General features: G+C 40.1%; 1 protein-coding gene across 6 annotated transcripts in view; it reads right to left on the minus strand.

The window, feature by feature from the left end:
• Positions 1–19,228, minus strand: part of wnt5b (wingless-type MMTV integration site family, member 5b) — an 88,215-nt gene that overhangs the window by 46,449 nt on the left and 22,538 nt on the right. For 4 of the 6 annotated variants that reach the window (XM_039600751.1, XM_039600754.1, XM_039600749.1 and 1 more), the window contains exon 2: positions 3,881–4,022. The exons of the other annotated variants lie outside the window; for them this stretch is intronic. The gene's annotated coding sequence lies outside the window, so the exon portion shown is untranslated. The remainder of the gene's footprint in view (positions 1–3,880; positions 4,023–19,228) is intronic. 6 annotated transcript variants of the gene reach the window in all.

Here is a 19,228-nt window from a genome sequence, read left to right on the forward strand (position 1 = left end):
ACTGACTGATAAATCCATGTTTATTTTGAGAATAAAGGCAGTAACAGATGGGTTAGGAGAGATAATAATACAGCAGTTTATTGAACCCAGACTGAATGCTAAAATCTGGGTGTGTTTTGCTACTCTGGAGCTGAACACCCACAGCGACCGGACTGCGCTCCCACTCCCCACCTTCACAGCAATCGTGTTTGCATCTTTGGGAGCATGATGCACACTAAGAAAAGCAATTCCAAACTCTTCAAGCTTTGCAAGAACTCTGTGACACTGTTGACACTGTTGTTCCTCCAAAGCCATCATAGCCTTATAACATATTTATCTATCTAGTTATCTAGTTGTGCACAAAGGGGAAAGCTCGAGTGAATGTTGCTGTTAAACAAAAAGGCGGGGATACTGAATAGTAAGATACAGAAAAAGACCAAGATGATCAAAAGCAAAAGGATCCCTGAAGTGATCCAATCACAAGGGAATTCTTAAAAATTAGCCTGCGAAGGTCTAAACTGGTTGAACTTCAGAGTACTGGTCTATCCCTGTTCATTTCAATTAACCCTGGAAGTGGACATTCAAACCATAAGAAAATCTCCATCAAACAGTTATTTAATATTCAGTGTATAAAGGCATTATTGAGACAGAGGAGTGCTCTTATCTCCCTGTAAATGAATTATAGTTTCCCAATTTGCATGCTGAGCGAATTTAACTCAAAGTGCCTCAGACTCACCAGAGTGAGTCCACCAGAGCTGTAATGTCCCTGCTGATAACCAGCCTGTCAACTCAGGATTTGGTAAACGCTTGATTCACACTTTATAAGAAATATGGGGGTTTTGATTGGCTTATATGTGTAGGCGTGCATGTGTGGATCTGTAAGAAGTCCTGTGGGAAGAAAAGAGATTCACACTGGAAATCTTTCCCACTGTTTGCACTTGTCCAGCCTTATTGCTGGACCTTTGGGTTTTTTGTGTGGAAACAAAGAAAAGCTGTAAGGCTTTAAATACTACAAAATGCTATTTAAATAATTTATGTCCTTGGAATGTTTTATTTTGAAAAACAGCTATATGAACGTCACTCTTTTACAAGTTTTTCAAGGCATCCATTTTTTAATAGTTCTGAAACTCAGACAGTACGTTTGAGTAATGTATATTTAAATGGAATATATTTCTATTTGCATATTAATAATATTTATATTAGTTTTTCTTATTGGTGGCCTCACAGGGTTTGACTCCATGAACTAGCTGGGGCGTTTCTGTTTGGAGTTTGTACGCATGCACCCGCAGTCCAAAGACATGCATGCAATATTAGGTTAATTGGTGATTGTAAATTGGCCGTAGGTGTGAATGTGAGCATGAATGGTTGCCATAGATTGGCGACCTCTTCAGGATATACCCTTCCTCTTGCCATATGACAGCTGGTATAGGCTCCAATTGTGACCCTGAGTTGGCTAAGCAGAAGAAGATGGATAGTTTCTCTTATTTCTTTTTTTAGAAAAGTACCACATGCAGTCAGTGTTGAGTATTTACGTCAATAGTGGTACCATAGATGCCAAAATTCAAGACCAGGCTGGACAAAACCTAAAACCCGTCAAAGGAAATGAGTATTCTGACACTCTGACAAAGGATGTAATTCTTCCCCAAATAATAGCAATTTATTACGAACATTTTGATCAGAATAATTGCAGCTCTTTGCAATAAAGGATGGATTGAGATGCATGGCAGCAGGTGAGTGATGGCATATTTATAACATATATATCTTTTGAAATATCAGTTGAAACATATGAATTGATATGGTTCAACTGATATGATCAAACTTAAACAAACCCACCTTACCAGGTTTGTCACCGGACGAAGAGTAAATTAGGCAGCGACATACGAGTGTATACATGATTAGAGCTCAAACTACGTGAAAGATAAAATAGATATTCTAAAAAGAGACTAATGTAAGAAACAGAGTGAGAAAGAGATATGGGAAGGGGAGTGAGAGAAGATAAATAGAGAAACTGAGCGTGGAATACAAAGAGGAGACTGTGCGTGTGTGTGTGTGTGCACCAGGTGCGTATCTGCAGTCCCCAAGGTCCTTCTAGCTGTCTTCTCCTATTGATTAGTTCATATTGATCTGGCCTGGCACATACACTCTGACACACACACACACACACACACACACACACACACACACACACACACACACAGCATGATTCACTTGATTTAGCCTGGCTTTGACACAGGGGACATGAGGGTACATTGTTAATACACACACAAGCACACACACACACACACACACACACACACACACACACACACACACACAATCACACAAACCCCGAATCCTTCCATCGTTTGGCCCTCTTAAAAGGACAACCATCTTCTCTCTGACACACACACACACACGTATGCGCACAAGCGTGTGCGCGCTTGTCAAGCAGCAAACATTCACTCTCCCTGTTTACTCATGTGCATTGGTTGTCTGGCAAACAGGAAGGAGAAACAATGAGACTGTACGAGGCAAACTGTTGATAAATCTTTTTGCCTGTTTTTATTCCCTCAAAATTGTTTGACTCTTCTTCAAATGTCATATATAGCACTCTATGTTTTGTTTGTTGCAGATATGCAGTAGTAGCTTAGATGATATCACAGCTAACCCTAACTGTAAAGCTACTGTAATCAATATTTCTAACAAAAAATGTGATTAATCATATTTATGGCCTCTTTTTTGACAGCAGTGTTTAATTATATTAAGGCTTTCATTTATGTATTTTTTAGGCGTGTGAGCATAGGAGTGCCACTTCATCTTATTTAGCATTAAGTATTAATGACCTTATAAGGGCTTGCTTTGCAGTTCAACTGATAAGTACAGTGCTGTACAAAAGTTTTGAGTCACCCTTTATCTCTTTATATTTTGATTCCATGGAGCCAGACTTTCTTTTGATTTTTAAGGTGGTATTGAAGAATAGTTCTCCAGGCATTCTGAAAAGCTTTCAAAGTGTATTCACTCATTTTGGTCTAGTCCTTGAACCTGACTATATTCAGAGGAATGATTTTGATTGTTAAGCTACTTAACACAGTTCTATGAATCAGTTTGAAACCGTTTGACAAGCATAAAATAGTATTTTTGCACTAGCCAGTTGATTCCCAAAGACCCATTAGCCGACAACATGGCACATCTCAGCATGGTGTGGAGTGTGTCCTTAAAAAATTTGAGCAAGGCGAACAAATGGAGGACAAAAGAAAAAGTGGCAGGCCTGAAAAACTATCCACAGTAGATTAACAGTATCATATGAAAGTATCAAAGTTATGTAGGGAAAAAAATCCAGCAACGACCTGACACATAACCTGAGGTCTTGCCCTTCAGTTGATCCATCCGCTGTTCAGTGAAGCCTCATTAGAAATGACAGAACTATGAATGCAAAAAGGTACTGTCAACTTTTGAACCACCATCTGGAAAGCATCTGATTGGCTACAGCTGGCAAAATAAAAACGCACAGTGAAACACTACCGGTCATGGATTGGCTACTTCAGAGCTTGGACCTCAACATTATTGAAGCAGTGTGGGATCATCTTAAGAGAGAATAGAACACAACGCAGCCACAGTGGCTAACATACTTTATATATATTGGATGCTTATGCCATATTTGCTTTTGAAGCCATCAAAATTAGTCATTGCAGATTTAATGTATTTTTTTTCACAATACGCTGATGCTCTGACAAAACAGTTAATCATGATACAAACAAGCAAATGCAAATACAGTCGACTGCGACTGCAATCGTAGCAAAAAGCACAGGTTTGCAACTGTAGGGCAACCAGTGCTTAACAGTGCTTCCCGTTTTCAAACACAAGAAGAAGAAGAAAAAGGCATTCACTTCAAGTCAAGGTGCCCTTGAGCAAAACATCTCACCTCCAACCGCTCCTGAGTCGTTTAGTGGCAGCTGCTGAAGAGTGTTTTCTGTTCAGGCCAGATCCCAGTGTGACTGCGTGGAGGTGTGTGAAGGTGAAGTAGGTCTAGGCTCATAAAGAGTTTATGCTTGCTCTGTCTGCGTCTACGGAGATGGAAGGGAAAGGAGATAATGTCAAAAAGGTGAAAAAATGGTGAAACGAGAGTCTGCTCATCAACAACCCTCTAATGAGAGGGTTTGGTCTGGTTGCAGGCTTCCTGACACATATCAATATGTATACTCACACTGATACACACCACACACAGACACAGCCTCAGATCTTTTTAAAAAAATATATTTTTATTTGTCCTTCATCCAGCCTCTGTGCTAGACTTTCCTTTTCCCCCTCTTTGTCTCTGAATCAGAAGAAACGTCACTGTCTGTCTCTGCCTTTAGTCTTTTGTGTGCATGCACGCATACACATACACCGACACACCAGTACAGTACGTGCACAGATACGCAACCACCTGCACCCACAGAGACTAAAACACACACACACACACACACATACACAATCACACACACACACACGCATAGACTGCCTTCTGCTGCTGTGATGGCTCCGAGCTGTCAAAACACCCTTGCTTTCTCTCCCTCTCTCACCAAAGCAGCTTGACTGAGCTTGTCTATGCAGGTTCACAGAGACTGCTGTCTATCCACCCTCATTCTTTCTTTCCTCACATTCTCCTCTGCAGTTTGCATCTTGATTTTGCTTTCTCGAGCTTTTCAGCCCTTGCCCACATACATTTTAAATAATGCTTTATTGTATGTCCCTGTTTAGGCTATCATTCAAATGTCTCAGTGGAACGTTAAGTGTTCATAAAGGTTTATACTGACTTGTCAAGGTCTTTGCTCAGAACACATTCCCGCATTATGCGAAACAGTCACAAAATTGAATCCATTGTTTTGTTTTCCTCTCCCCCCCTTTTCTTGCTTACATGGCCACCAACTTTTATCCTCCAGTTTGTATCCATGCGTGTGAAGATTTTCACACATTATTACTCACAATACAGTTTGAAACCCAGTGAGTTTTGGATTTTATTTGGAAGTTGTGCTTTTACTTCCTGTTCGGATAGGTGTAGGCACCCAAACTAAGACCAGGTTTTGGTTACAGTGTCCTTTGTCACGTTCTTCAAAGCTGTAATGTGTCCCCCCTTAGAGAAACCTCAAAAACATAGACAATGTAGACACAAATCCTTCTTCCCATTGAAATACTTTGGAAGGTCGTGACCACAGTGAGGCAGAAAAACAGAAGCGGTGCTGTTTACGTGTGAATGTGTAATTTTTCCAATAATGAAACGGTTAAATGGCATTAGAACACTTAAGTATGGTCTTTTACAGCCCACCTGTGGTGCAGACACAACCTGGTTATTCTGTTTAGTCTCAGTTTGCGCTATGCTGGCTTAAGTTGCTGACATAGTCCATAATGGACACAGATGTTGGCAGCAGGGTTCATGGTGGATGTGCACTGGGTTCTGTTTACACTACACCAGCTCCCTGCCTGCCTATGTGGTTCACCTATGCACAGTCAGCCTTGTTCCATGTAAAGGAGCATCAGTGGTTCCTCTACGTGACATTTATGCCAGTATGATTTAAGTCTGAAAATGCTGCTTAGATGTGGAAACAATGTGCATTCACATCACTAATTTCCAGCTGAATTTTCAAACCTGTCCACCCCTTTTACATCCTGTTTTTCCACCCCTGTATTTGTTTCACTAAAAATGTTATCACTGTATGTATGAAATACTGTAGCTCCGCAATGCTACCATTTTATTACAATCCTCTGCTTAGCCTGAATGTAATCAAACACTGCTTTATGCAGGGGGAAAGTAAACTGACCACAGAGGCATTGATATGGGTTGATGAGAACGGCTACCGGCATTCAAAATGAGTTGCCGGTGAGGCAGTTGGTTCCTGCACCTTTCTGCTCAGGTGCCCTTCTGGGCACATCTTTTTCTTTAGCCTCTCCAAGGATTTGAAAAGCAGCAACAAATTGTGACTCAGAGGCATAATTTGTGAGGAAAAAGGCGTGCTTTTAAATTTAGCCACCTTGTTTTCTGCATTACAGGCATCACATTACATGTGTCGAGGCTAGATGAGGTATTGTTAAAGCCTTGCGTGCTTATTAAAAATTAATGTAGTACTCAAAACATATAAGACATCAAGGTCATAACACACACGTGACCTGTAAAATCTAGTACAGAGCACACAGATGATTTTACCTCACAAAAAACATGATGTTAACAAGTCATGTGTGCAAGACAGGTAATTTTTTTCCCCCTGAAATAGTTCTTCCTGGTAAAATATATGCCTGCTCTCTCTCCTAGTTTGATTTGCTTCCCTTTTCTTTTCTCGGTCTCTGCTACCACACACACACACACATACACACACCACATGCAAGTGCTGTGTGTTTGGCCTGCAGCGTGTGCACAATGGGGAGGAATCAACCGTATGGCAGACATGAGGACGAAGCCAAATCTGGCTTGTACACATGGTGTGTGGCCGTGTTGCCCTGTGAGTGTGAGTGTATATGTGTGTGTGTGTGTGTGTGTTTAGCTAAAGGCAGCCTGCACTTAAATATATATCAGGGGCAGCGGTTGCCTAAAGGTGAAAGCTGTGTGGTTTTCACTGGAAGGCTGCCGAACGAATGAATGAAAACCACTTTCCATTCCCTCGCCAGCTACTGTCACTCTGCCCCTGAGCAAGGCACTTAAGCTACTGCTGGATAAGAGCAGCAATGTGAATAGAAGCTATCTAGCATTTTTCATTTCTTAGAATAAAGTCGTATATTTTCTCTGTTACTGATTGCATTCTAATCACGAACACTGAGATGTGGGAACAAATTTATAAACAAACAATGGAAAGATTTTTTTTTTTTTTAAATCGCACCATCTAAATGGTACTAATCACTAATAATAACCTTTCAGTGCACAGGAAAGCAGTGGCAGGTATAAAGGTTAGACTTGTTTTGTAAACTGCAGACAGTTTGAGTTTGGGTCTTCAAGCTTGGATTGCAATGGCAATAACAAACTAGAACATTTCTGTGTATCTAAATGCGAACATCCATGACAAAAATCCATGCTACCTGCATGGACACCTGCACAAGAAAAACACATGACTATTCTTACACAATCCCAAATCTGATTACAATCAGATGTTTAATTATGCATACAAATGGTAGACAATTTCAAAGCATTACCACTGGTCTGCATGGAGGAATATTAGACCTTCCTTGAATATACATATACTGTCTTTCCACTTTCCTTGTGCATGCGCAAAGCGTCAAAACACTTCTCATAAAGCATGGAGAAAGCATGTGTTTCTGCATGCGTGTCCAGGTCTGTGTCAACATATGCTGCCTGCAGGAAAATATGCATGTAATTTAATTGTATGCGCATGTGTGCGTGTATGCGTATTGTATACTGCGTTTGCTGCCAATATGCAAACACACATTGAGCGCATATGTGTGAGAGCGTCTCGGCTCGTGGTGGTTTTGTAAGTGCATGAAAATCATTTATTCATGTTTCACTCTCTCTGTGTCTCTTTCAGTGCGTGTGTGTTGAATACAGAGTCAATTTTTGTCTTGCAAGCGTGCTCTAATAGCTACTCTTTGCTTACATGTGAAGCTAAAGGTTAGGCTATCATGTCTTTATTTTTGAATACTGAATGGTGTGTTTATGTTCTCCATCTCTTTCCCCTTTTATATCTTGGCAATGAATATATATATATATATATATTTACCCTAAATCCTTCTCTCTTTGCCACATCTACTCTTTGACTCCTCTAAATAGCTATCAGAATTGTGTGTGCGTGTCTGTGTGTAGGGAAGCTTTAAAAATGCATATATTCTATAAGAGGAAAGAGGAAACAGAGCGTGGTGAAAAGAAAAATACAGCCTCTGTGTGTGTTGTCAGTTGACTTGACATCTGATCTTGCTGAGTATGGTAAAGAAGAAAGTGCTGAAAGTACTCTGTGTGGGGGATCCTCTGTGTGTGAGCGAGTGTGTGTGAGTAAAAGTGTGTCTATGGTGTTTTGTGGCCTGTATGTGTCCTCGATTCTGTGTGGGTGGTGAGAGGAGGGAGTAAGGGAATAGGGTGTGTGTGATTGCATTTAGTTTAAGTGTCAGCATGCCTTCGTGTGTGTCTGTGTGTGTGTGGTGAGCAGGAAGAAGAGAGGGGGAGTCAGGCAGTGAAAGAGAAGCTGAGAGATGGATGGCGGGGAGGGTGACGAGGGAGGAAGAAAGGAAAAGGAGAGCAAAGAAAATGCTGAAGAGAAAGTGATGGGAAAGCAGGAGATAAGATGGAAGGGTGTTATGATGGGGAAAAAGCCAGTGCCCGTTCTTCTTCTCTTTCTTATTCCAGTTTATGTTTTAGACTTCTTCACTGTTGTATAAATGTTATATGAACTGCGGATGCAATGAATGAATGTTACATAAAAACTCTTTCCTTTCTTCTCTTTCTTGTTTTGTCTTTTTCAGAAAAGATCTCCCCAGAGTTTCTCCCAACAAATAGACCAGTTTGATGCACACATGAATACACATCACATGTGACCAACTGCTTCTTTATTGTCTACAAGCAGGAGAAATCCTTTTTACCTGTTTCTTCTTTATTTGTGTCCTTGTGTGTATTTTATGAGTTCCATCAACAGGAAAGTGTCCCACTGAAGAAAATCTATCAATGTTTAATCTCCTGTGTTCTGAAAACGCACACTTGACAAACAAGAAACAGGCAAAGTGAGAAGGCAGTGACTCGTAACAACGTAACACATCGAGTACTTCTACCTTTTGGTTAGCTGAACAAAGATTGTGAACATACATGCAAAAAACCAGGGTAAAAAAACAGGTGAATGCAGGCTACGCAGGCAACGAGGAAATTTGTTTCTTCTCTTCTTTCCTTCATTTGGATTGCCGGAACTGCGGTGTTGATCTGGTTCCTGGGTCGTTGTGCTGGCATCATAAAAGCCCATAAAGTCATCAGTCAGGAAAATGTTTAGTTTGGACAACAAGACTTCTATAGGGCTTCTATGGCCATTATAAAGGATAGCGGTTTAACATGCTTAAAAAAAAAGTGGCTTCACTTTTCAGACCTAAAATTAAAACTACAGTCTTTGTTGTCTTTTGTGCTTCTTTTTCTTCAGAGCGAATTCTGCTGTAGTAGTTAACATTCCAGTTCAAGCGAGATGTTCAGCCAGTTAGTATTCAACCTACGCATAGTGTCATTGTGTAGAGGCAATGCACTGCTGGCTTGTTCAGGGACTGCACAAAAGTGCAGCTCTGTAACCTCCACACTGGTTTAATTCCCATAATCCTCTCAGCAGAGGTAGAAAGCTAGTCAGACAGGCTGGAACCCCCCTGGCAACCTCTGGTCACTAAGGAAAAATGTGTATTCCTTTAGGGGTTGGTGAGCGGTTGCTGGTGTTGCTGGGTGAAATCAGGCACAAAAAAAGTGCTGCACCAAAAGCTTCTTGTGATTGTATATGTCACCAGAAAATTGCTGCAGTCACCCCGTCTACATGAAAGATGCTGACTTGTCTGCAAACAGTTAGTAACTAACCAGCCAGCAGTTGGTAAACTTGAAAAAGTGCAACGGAAATCCAGAAGAGAGTGTTTTTCCACCTTTCCGCTGCAGCAAATGTTTTTCAAATTGGATACTTTTGACTTTGAAGGGGAAAAGTCTCTATTTCCAGCTTGAGTCACACTCTAAACGTTTCATTATCAGTCAGCGACTAGTTGGAGAACTCTCATACAAACTATAAGTGACTGTGGCAACATGCTAGCAACCAAGAAATCACAGCCACTTGCCAATATTTCCCTGACTCGCCAGTTTTCCATGACTGGGGCTTTAGCAGTCAATATCACACTGCCTTCGTCCAGCAACCACTTGCAAACGTTTGGGGAATGCAAATTTTTTCCTAGCCACCAGTGGTTGCCAAGTGGACACCAACCAGTCTGTAGGCCTGTGTAACAGTGACCTAAGCAATATCTGGATTTTTTTTCCTGAATTAAAACAGATTTATATTACTAAAAGCTCATCATTCTTAGATTGGTGCTAGAGTGAAAGGTGTCACATCACTTCATTCATCTGCATCTCTCTCATATGTTAAAAGTTTAGCTGGAAACAAAATGAAACAGGGAGGACACTTCTTTGCAATTAAATGTGTATTTTAAAAGGAACAAGAGGGTAATTTTAATCAAAAAGCAAAACACACTAGGGTTTCATGTGCATCTTCTTTATTTGCTCCTTTTCTTCCATCCTTCCTTTTTTTCAGAAGAAGGAAGGAAAACAAAAAAAAGAAAAACATGAGCCGTGAAAGAAAAAGACCGCAGATGTCTGATGTGTTAGAGAGATGAAAGTATGTCACACCACACTGACTGAACATCCCATAGGCTATGTTACTATGGTGCTGACACAGGACTTCAATTAAAGCTAAGAGACCACTGCCACAAATGCATGCAGACAAGACAGTGCAGACAGGCCTATTGACTTGTGTGGCAGCACTGTCCTGTCACCACATACAGAGCTACTTTACCTCTGTGACCTCTCCTCCTTCCCCCACCCCCCCTCCTCTATTCTCATGCATGTGTGTATGTGACACTTTTCACCTCCTTTTCACTTCTCCCCCACCTCCTCTCCTTTCCTACCATCTCTCATTACTATCTCTTCCCCACATTTTAATCCCGCTTCTTATACGCCCCCTTTTTTTTCTTCATACAGCTCTATCTTCCCCTGTCTTCCTCTTGCTTCTTCCTTCCTTTCCTTTTTTCCTCCCTTCCTTGCCTTCATCCAATCCTTTTTTGTCTTAAAATAATTCTGGTCAGGATGAATTGATTGGAGACACAAAGGTGGAAGATGCTGGCATTTGTTTTGACATTTCTGCGCATATAACACACACGCATGCAGAAACCCACATAAATACACGAGTGGCTACATACACAGATAAACCCGTACAAATAAGAGAATGTCTCACCAATCCCCCTGAGAGTGAGCTCGAGGAAGAAACAGAGATTTCCTGCTGTGTTTAGAAGCTCTGGCAACACTGCTTCACAGTGATGCCAATAAGTGAGCAGAAAAGAACAAGAGGAAAAAATGCACGTATAAAGGGGTACAAAGAGTAAAAACAAGGCTTAGAAAATAGCCACTTGCTCCAGTCATTTACACTGAAAGCTTTCAACATTACGACTTCACACTGACAATTTCCAGCCAAGGTATCACTAAGAATACCAAATCAGGGGTTTCCTATTAACTATTAACATTTTAAATAGTTGGGTAGCTGCACTGTGAGTGTGGTAAATGACCATCTAGAACCTTCTTCTTCTTCTTCTTTTGGCTGCTCGGTTTAGGGGTGATCAGCCTCCATCTCATCCTATCTCTTGGATCCTCTTCTGTCACACCAAGCATGTCTTCCTTCCTTAATAAACTAATGAACACTTATTTTTTACGTTTTTCAAGATTACTATATAACATCCATATATTCTACAATCGTTACAGATAGAATTTCAAGCCTTTTTATGGTTTAATTACAATTACAATTTACAGATCATTAAAATCTGAAACACATGAATAGAATACTTAAATTTTTTTAATTTGAGTAAATTACTACTCAAACATGATCAATACCATGTATCTCTCAGTCAACCATAATCAGTCTGCTGACTTGACAGTTGTCCAGGTGACTATTGTCGACACCCTCCACCAGGCTGGCTGTTTCCAGAGTGCTGTATCGAAACACATTAATGGAAATCTGACTGGCAGGGAACAGTGTGGTAGGAAAGGACTTGAGGAAGCTTCAGAAGGAGTGGAGTCAGGCTGGTGTCAGTGCATCAAGAACCACCGACACAGATGTCTTCAAGAAAGGAACTACAGGCGTTGCATTCCTAATATCAAGCCACTCCTGAACTAGAGACATCACAAGCATCTTACCTGGGCTACAGAGGAAAAGAACTCGACTGCTTCTCAGTGGTCCAAAGTCAGACTCGAGAAAGAGTGGAGAGGGACAGAATCCAAGGTGTTTGATGTCCAGTGGGTCTAGAAGTTGATCTCGAACTACTGTGGCTTCCAGGTTCTTCGTGGTCACATTTCTGCTGAGGCTTGCAGCGCAATGCTGGTAGTTTGGTATACATGATGACAAAACCTCTGTGGGTGACTGGCACTCTAATTTTCTTTGATTTAGCTAAGGAAATATCAATAAATGTAAGATACTGGAGTTTGGATTTTTATGATCTAAGATCCAAATATTAAAATTAAAAAGAAAAAGAGCTTGAAATAATCAATTTGACATATAATGAATATAGGAAATATTACCTTTTTTTAATTAAACTAGGAACTAAATGAGCTTTTTTGTAGTTTTACAATTTGTGAGATGCACAAACTAAGTGTTCACAATGCATTCTGGTTCCACGGTGTGAAGCGCTACCATTCTGTCAGATTATCCTGGCATTGTAGAAATATGCACAAAACGTTCTTTGGCAATGGTAATCAAGGTCTTTACGCAGTGAGACATTGTGAAAGAAAATGTGAAATTCCAAATATTTTGAATCAGAACTTGTCGTGTAACATATGTAAAAACACTGATAACGATGCGCTTTTTGCGGAAAATTCATCCTCAAAAAATGCACTGTGGAAAAAATGAAGTCGGTATCAGAAAAGGAAGAAACTGAAAATCTGGATTCATCCACAGTGATGCATTGGTAGTGGAAAGATTGAACTCTTAAGGCCTTTACACACTGGATGCGTAAAATCTGTGCAACTATTTCATGCGTTAAAAATAATATTCAGACTCATCTAGACACACAGCTAAAAAGTACTCCGGGTCAACCGGCTCTCTGAAATGATTTCTTTGCCTCCTAAGAGTTGGTGGTCCCAACTCTGCCAAAAAGAGCTCAACTGCCCCACTGACATCCTGAAATATGTGCAAAGATGGTTGTGACACAACTCCTGGATTAAACCATGTAATTCTCCCAGCTGTTGCCTCCATGTGAGAATTTGATGCACTGAGAATTTCCATTTCTTTCTTTTGTTGTTTAGAAACATCAGAACCAGTTAACCATGGCTTGATGTCAACTTCACTTTTTTCAAATTTTCAGTGTGTGTGCATACATTACATGTCAAGTTTGGATCTGAAAAATTTGGAATTTCATGTTTTTTGAGATGAGGTTTCTTTTTTTAAGAGCACCAAACTCAACGGCTGGAGTGTCCTTTTTTGTGTGTGTTTTAAACTTTATTTTGCTTCCACTTGCTGGTTAGTCACTGAAAGCTACATACCTAGGTTTGGGTTAAAATGCACCCAGCATTAAACCAGCAAAAGGAAAAAATTCAACTTTACATGTTTGTCAAAACAGGACCCAAATGCAGAATGGTGGAAGCAGAAATACTGAATGAAAGCAAAAATGTCCAAATAGTCCAAACAAAACAAGTACCTAAGGGCAGGCATAATAGCTTGAGGAACACAAAAGAGTATGTGGGAAACAGGTGGGAAGGAAAATAGACAGTCTGATAACTGATAAAGGGACAATGCATACACAAGGTTGTTTGGTGACAGGTGAAAAAAGGTGAGTACAGATGCAACCAATGAGGACGGGCAGACAATTGCAAAAGTGTGAAAACAAAAAGGAAGCAAAACAACCACAGACGAACACAAGAAGTCATTACCAAAATAAAACGAAAACTGATTACAAAGAAACCAACACATATGCAAACAGACGGAGGGACAAAGAGCTAAAAGGATGGAAAAGGTATCAAATGTTTATTAGATTACAAAAAACAGGACCAAAAATTAAAAGAACAACTCAAGAGATCACCACAGTGGAAAGATATTTTGACCAGGATATGTTCGTCAATGTGCATATTAAACAAATATGTAGGACTCCTTTCTTGAATTTGTGCAATATCTTTAGAATTAGAAACATTCTGTCTCAGAGTGATCCTGAATAACGAGTTCATGCATTTATTACTTTTAGGCTGGACTACTGTAACCCTAAAAACTCTCTGAAAAGCCTTAAGATGATTGAAAATCCTGCAGTGACAATATTACCAGGGACTAGAAAGACAGAGCAAAATTCTCCTATACTAGCTTCTCTTCACTGGCTCCCTTGATCAATCCAGAATGGAATTTAAAATCCTGCTCCTCACATACAAGGTCTTGAATAATAAGGCCTCATCTTATCTTAATGACCTATATTCCTGTAACACCCCAACAGAGCATTTGGGTCTCAGAGTGCACGCCTACTTGTGGTTCCTAGGGTATTTAAAAGTAAAATGGGAGGCAGAGCCTTCAGTTTTCAGGCCCCTCCTCTGTGGAAACAGCTCCCATTTTGGATTTGGGGGACCTACACCCTCTCTACTTTTTTAGATTAGCCTTAACTAGAAGCATATAGCTTATAGTTATATGGATCACTCCCAACTGGTCACGGCAGATGGCTGCTACTCCATGAGTGTGTCTTCTAGAGGTTTCTTCCTGTTAAAAGGGAGTTTATCCTTCCCACTGTCGCCAAGTGCTTTCTTGTTGTGATTTGGGGCTATATAAATAACAGTGAATTGAATAGAAGTAAATATTTGATAGATTTTTATGCCAGATGCCTTTCCTAACCCCCCCCCCCAATTGATTTGTGACTCCTCCTGATCATCCTTTGTGTGGTAAGTGAATGTGTTACAGTGTTTAACATGACAAATAAGTTGTTAGTTGTCATGAACCAAAGTCACCAAAAGAGACCTTGTGTGTATGTGGAAGACAAAAAGACATATCTTTGACTAAATGGGAAATGTGTGTCTTTTTGACCCTACAGACACACACAAACCTTAAATCTTCACCTTAAGGTGCAGTATGTTTTATGAAGACTTGGTTTTTGTCCCCAGAAGGGAGATGCGTCCCTACAACGACTAAAGGGATTCATGTCCCTACAATGTCAGTAATACAAGTACACCCACACAAATACACAGTTGCCTGTCTGTAACGGTGCTATTTATATTTAAAGAGTGGGTCTTTTAAGTGAACCCAGTGTGGGACACACACACACACACACACACACACACACACACACACACACACACACACACACACACACACAGAAAAAGGCACACAGTCTGTCTCTGCAGGCAGGTATTCACTCAAAAAGCTTAACCTCATTCACACTAAAGCTTAACTTTAAAGAGCTACTATTTTAGTATTATATAGGGATTCAGTCCCATGTTGCTTTCTTCATTAAAGAAGCAACGCTGCAGCACTGGCCCTTTTGTGGCTTTTGATCAGTGGAACAAATTAAAGTAAAACCTTCAAGACTGATTTTAGTGCAAATCACTCTGTCTCCATAGTTAAAATGAATTTTGTGACTGTAAATGCAAGCAAGCATAAAACATGACTCACGTTGGTTGTTTATAATCAATGAATTTCTTCTCATTCGCTTTGGTTTTTTACATTTGTGTGGATGTGTGAGGTGGGTAAATGACTCAAGAGAAAAAGAAGAAAAAAGATCAGTCAAATCGATATCTGTAACAGATCGGAGTGCCTTAACACATCTGGGCCTGTGGACTGTCTGCTGAGGAAGAATAAGGGTGCAGGAAAGACGGAGAGAGGGAATACATTAGAGGAGTATTTTGCACTGCCTTATGTTTCCAGGACCTCCCATCCTCCCATCTACTCTCCCTCTCTCCTTTTCTCTCTCCAGCCAAAGGAAAACTCCTCCATGCCCTGCATTCCTCTCACATTCCTGTTCTGGGTTTACCTTCTCCACCTCTCTTCTGAACCAACATCATCATCTCCTCCTCCTCCTCCTCTCTTGCCTGTGGCTGTCTGTCTGTTTCCACCTCTTTTCCTTCTTCTTTTTCCTTTCTCTTGGGGTCTCTGTTTCTCTCCTTCTCTTTCATTCCCTCCTCCCTCTTTCTTTACCAGCATGCTCCAGTAGGCCGGTGAAGGCAGGGGGCTCGCCTGAACCCTCCACCCCCAGCAGGGGCCCTCCAGCTCAGCCTGGCTGGCTGGCAGGCTCCCTGGCACACTTCCAGCACACACACAAACACACACACTCACATAGCTTTTTTCTTTCTCTTCTTACTGTCTTCTGTTTATCAGCCTGTCTTTCTTTTTAGAATTCTTCCCTTTTTAATCACTTTTCTTTTTTCCTTTTATCTGGTTACACTTAGCAATGTGTGCTCTGGCTTATTTAGCACTGACTGCCCACAAAGATGACACATTCACTGCATCTTTAATCGATTTCTTGTCCAAGCTCCATTATATACGGCACAGTATATTATCCAGTATAATTAATGTAACTAGATAGATAGATAGATAGATAGATAGATAGATGTTTTCTTGTCTCTTATATGAGAAGAGTGAATTTTGCATGCAATCTGGGAATCATCAAAATCATCAGATGGTTTAACAAATTTGTAGTCAGGTGGATATTACACACACACATATATATATATATATATATATATATATATATATATATATATATATATATATATATATATATATATATATATATATATACATATACACATATACAGATATATATTTTTTCTTCAATTAGATGCTGTGGCTGTTAACGTCCCATTATTTTAACCTTTCTAAACACACTTTTGGATTACAGGTTTCTCTATCTTTACACTTAATAATACAAAGCAAAAAATGAGGTGATTTGTTGTCAGGTTAAAAGCTTTGTAATGACCACAGGTGATTCTTTACTAAAGCAAAAATGAAATAGTACATTTCATAACCCTGCACTAAAACTATAAAAGTAAAAGGTAGCTCCTTGAAGGACATTTCTGTGATCTCTTTTTGTGCAAAGTTGCCTTTTACAGACGTGTCTTTGCTTTGCACTTTTTTGCCTCTTTTATCTCTTCGTCTTTTCCGTGAGTTGCACCAGAGATGGATAAACCAACAGGATTTTCTTTTACGTATTCCTGTTACCTCCAAATTGGTTTCATATTTTACAATAACCAATAACTCACACTGAAAATGTTCAAACTAAGGAGCAGAAAGTAGAGATAAATAGAGAGTTAAATATACCCAAAAACGGTACTTAAGTACAGCAACAAAGTATTTGTACTTTGTTACGTCCCATTTCTGGCAATGAGTGGCCAGATGTGTGAATGTGAGCAAGTGTGGACTATTGCTGTCCATTTTTGTGTTTGCAAACAAGCTAAATCAATTATATCTGCCCACTTTCTATGTACGCTTTTCACTCGTTCTTTGAGTGTGGCGGAACAGAAGTGTTACAAAGATGAAGCAGATAATGAGCGAGTGAGTGCGTGCGTGTCTGTGTGTGTGTGTGTGTGTGTGTGTGTGAGTGAGAGTGAGAGAGAGAGAGATCGTCCATAATTTGGTATTTCCTTTTTAGACAGTGGAGGAAGGGCCAGTGCCCTCGCTCATGCACATGCGCACCACACACAGCTCCTATTTTAATGACCCCTACATCTGCCTGTAGGCACTATGAGAGAAAACAGCTAGATAGATACATAGATAGATAGATATGCACTGAAGGTCAGAGTTGAGAGTTCATAGTCATGACAAACAAATGCACACACACACACACACACGGTTACTGCAGTGTGTGAGTTCAACTGGAGGTTAGACCTTCAGGCTCCACAGCTCAACAAGAGAGAGAAACACGGAGAGAATTCATAGCAGCTGATTCAGCATGGAACTGACTGGTGTGATTATTGTAGACCAGAGGGGACAAACAAGAGGAAATCTTCCAGTTATATAGATAATTTCTAGAGGAACAAAATGAAAATTCAAGACAGATGGCGGCATAAAGCAATTGGTACTTTAGTGGAATGAAGGAAAGGCAGAAAGAACTGAGAGACTGACAATAACTCTTTTACAACTTAAGCAACAGCTGAAGATGTTACTGTGTCTCCAGACTGTCTCTCTTACAAACACACACTCACAGGGCTCTGACCTTGTTGATGGCAGCTGTCGACGGCACTCTCTGTGCACAATCCAGAACTACAAATTCCCCCTCAATGCGTGCACACAACAATCCACAGAAGGCATCTTTAATATGATTCTCTAGTAGAGAAGTCCTTATTTCTTTAAGTTTCCACATACTGCAGATTTTTTTGTTAGTTTATACTTTACCAACTTCAAGTCAAGTTTCAAGTAATTTCACCCAACGTGGGGCTTGAACACAAGACCCTGAGGTTAAGACCCTCATACTCTTAAACTCAGCCCACACATTCACAGCTAATGTGAATAGTGACACATACTATGGTGGCATTTTTATCAAAAGAAATTATTGACTGAATTATCATTTGTTAGCATGTTTCTTTTATTATGTTTAGTGAACAGGGCCAAAATTTCACCTTGGTCGCTTTCTTTCAAATCTGCATATTGCTCTGCTTTCTTCGTTTTGCTGCTCATGGTCTTTATGTATGTGATATGTGCCTCATCCCTGTCATTTGGGATTTATAGGTTACACAAATATACGTGACTGCTACATGGCTCGCGTGCTTGCCTTGCACATTGTTGCATTTGTACGACATTTGTGTTTGACTTCTCCTTAATTCGATGTGTTAGCCCTGTGACACACTGGCGAACTTCTGGGTCCAAAAAAACAAATAACCCCCCCCCCAAAACATGGCACTTGAAAAGAAAAAGATTCAAAATGTGCAGTCCAAACTACATCAAGCTTTTATACTGTATGTGGTAGATTTTGAGTTAAGAAACTCCCTTATGGTGCAGATAGACACAGATTAGTTTGAGTGGAGAAAAGTGGAGAAATTTTATGTAAAGTAAAAACTATGTTGAGCATAAGTGTTGTGTTGGATTTGATTTCATGCCAGATACATATTGTGAGTCCAGACGGTTGATTAAAATCTTTTGATCACAAAATGATCAACATTAAAAATTAGGCTTAAACCCTTGACTATTTTGATGTTGAAAAAAATCCTGTGTGAATTCCACAGCATGTCTTTTGTCCTGTCTTCCTCCTCTCACCCCAACCGGTTACAGCAGATGGCCATGCCTCCCTGAGCCTGGTTCTTCTGGAGGATTCTTCCTGTTAAAAGGGAGTTTTTCCTTTCCAATGTTGCCAAGTTCTTGCTCATTGAGGGTTGTCCGATTGTTGGAGTTTTCTCTGTATTATCATAGGGTCTTTATCTTTTGTTTTGATTTGGCACTATGTAAATAAATTCTGTGCTTAGACAGATGATGTAGTTGGGCTACCTAAAACACATGTACGTGTCCCAACACTCTTTTGATCAAACTTTGATGACACTGCTACAGAGGAGGATTGGGGTCAATGACAAAAATCTCTTTATGGGTTGTCATTAAAAAAAAAGCGCTTGTAATGTTTTATTATGTAATGCATTATT

Source organism: Oreochromis aureus, linkage group 17, assembly GCF_013358895.1.
Source record: "Oreochromis aureus strain Israel breed Guangdong linkage group 17, ZZ_aureus, whole genome shotgun sequence".
Classification (NCBI taxonomy): domain Eukaryota; kingdom Metazoa; phylum Chordata; class Actinopteri; order Cichliformes; family Cichlidae; genus Oreochromis; species Oreochromis aureus.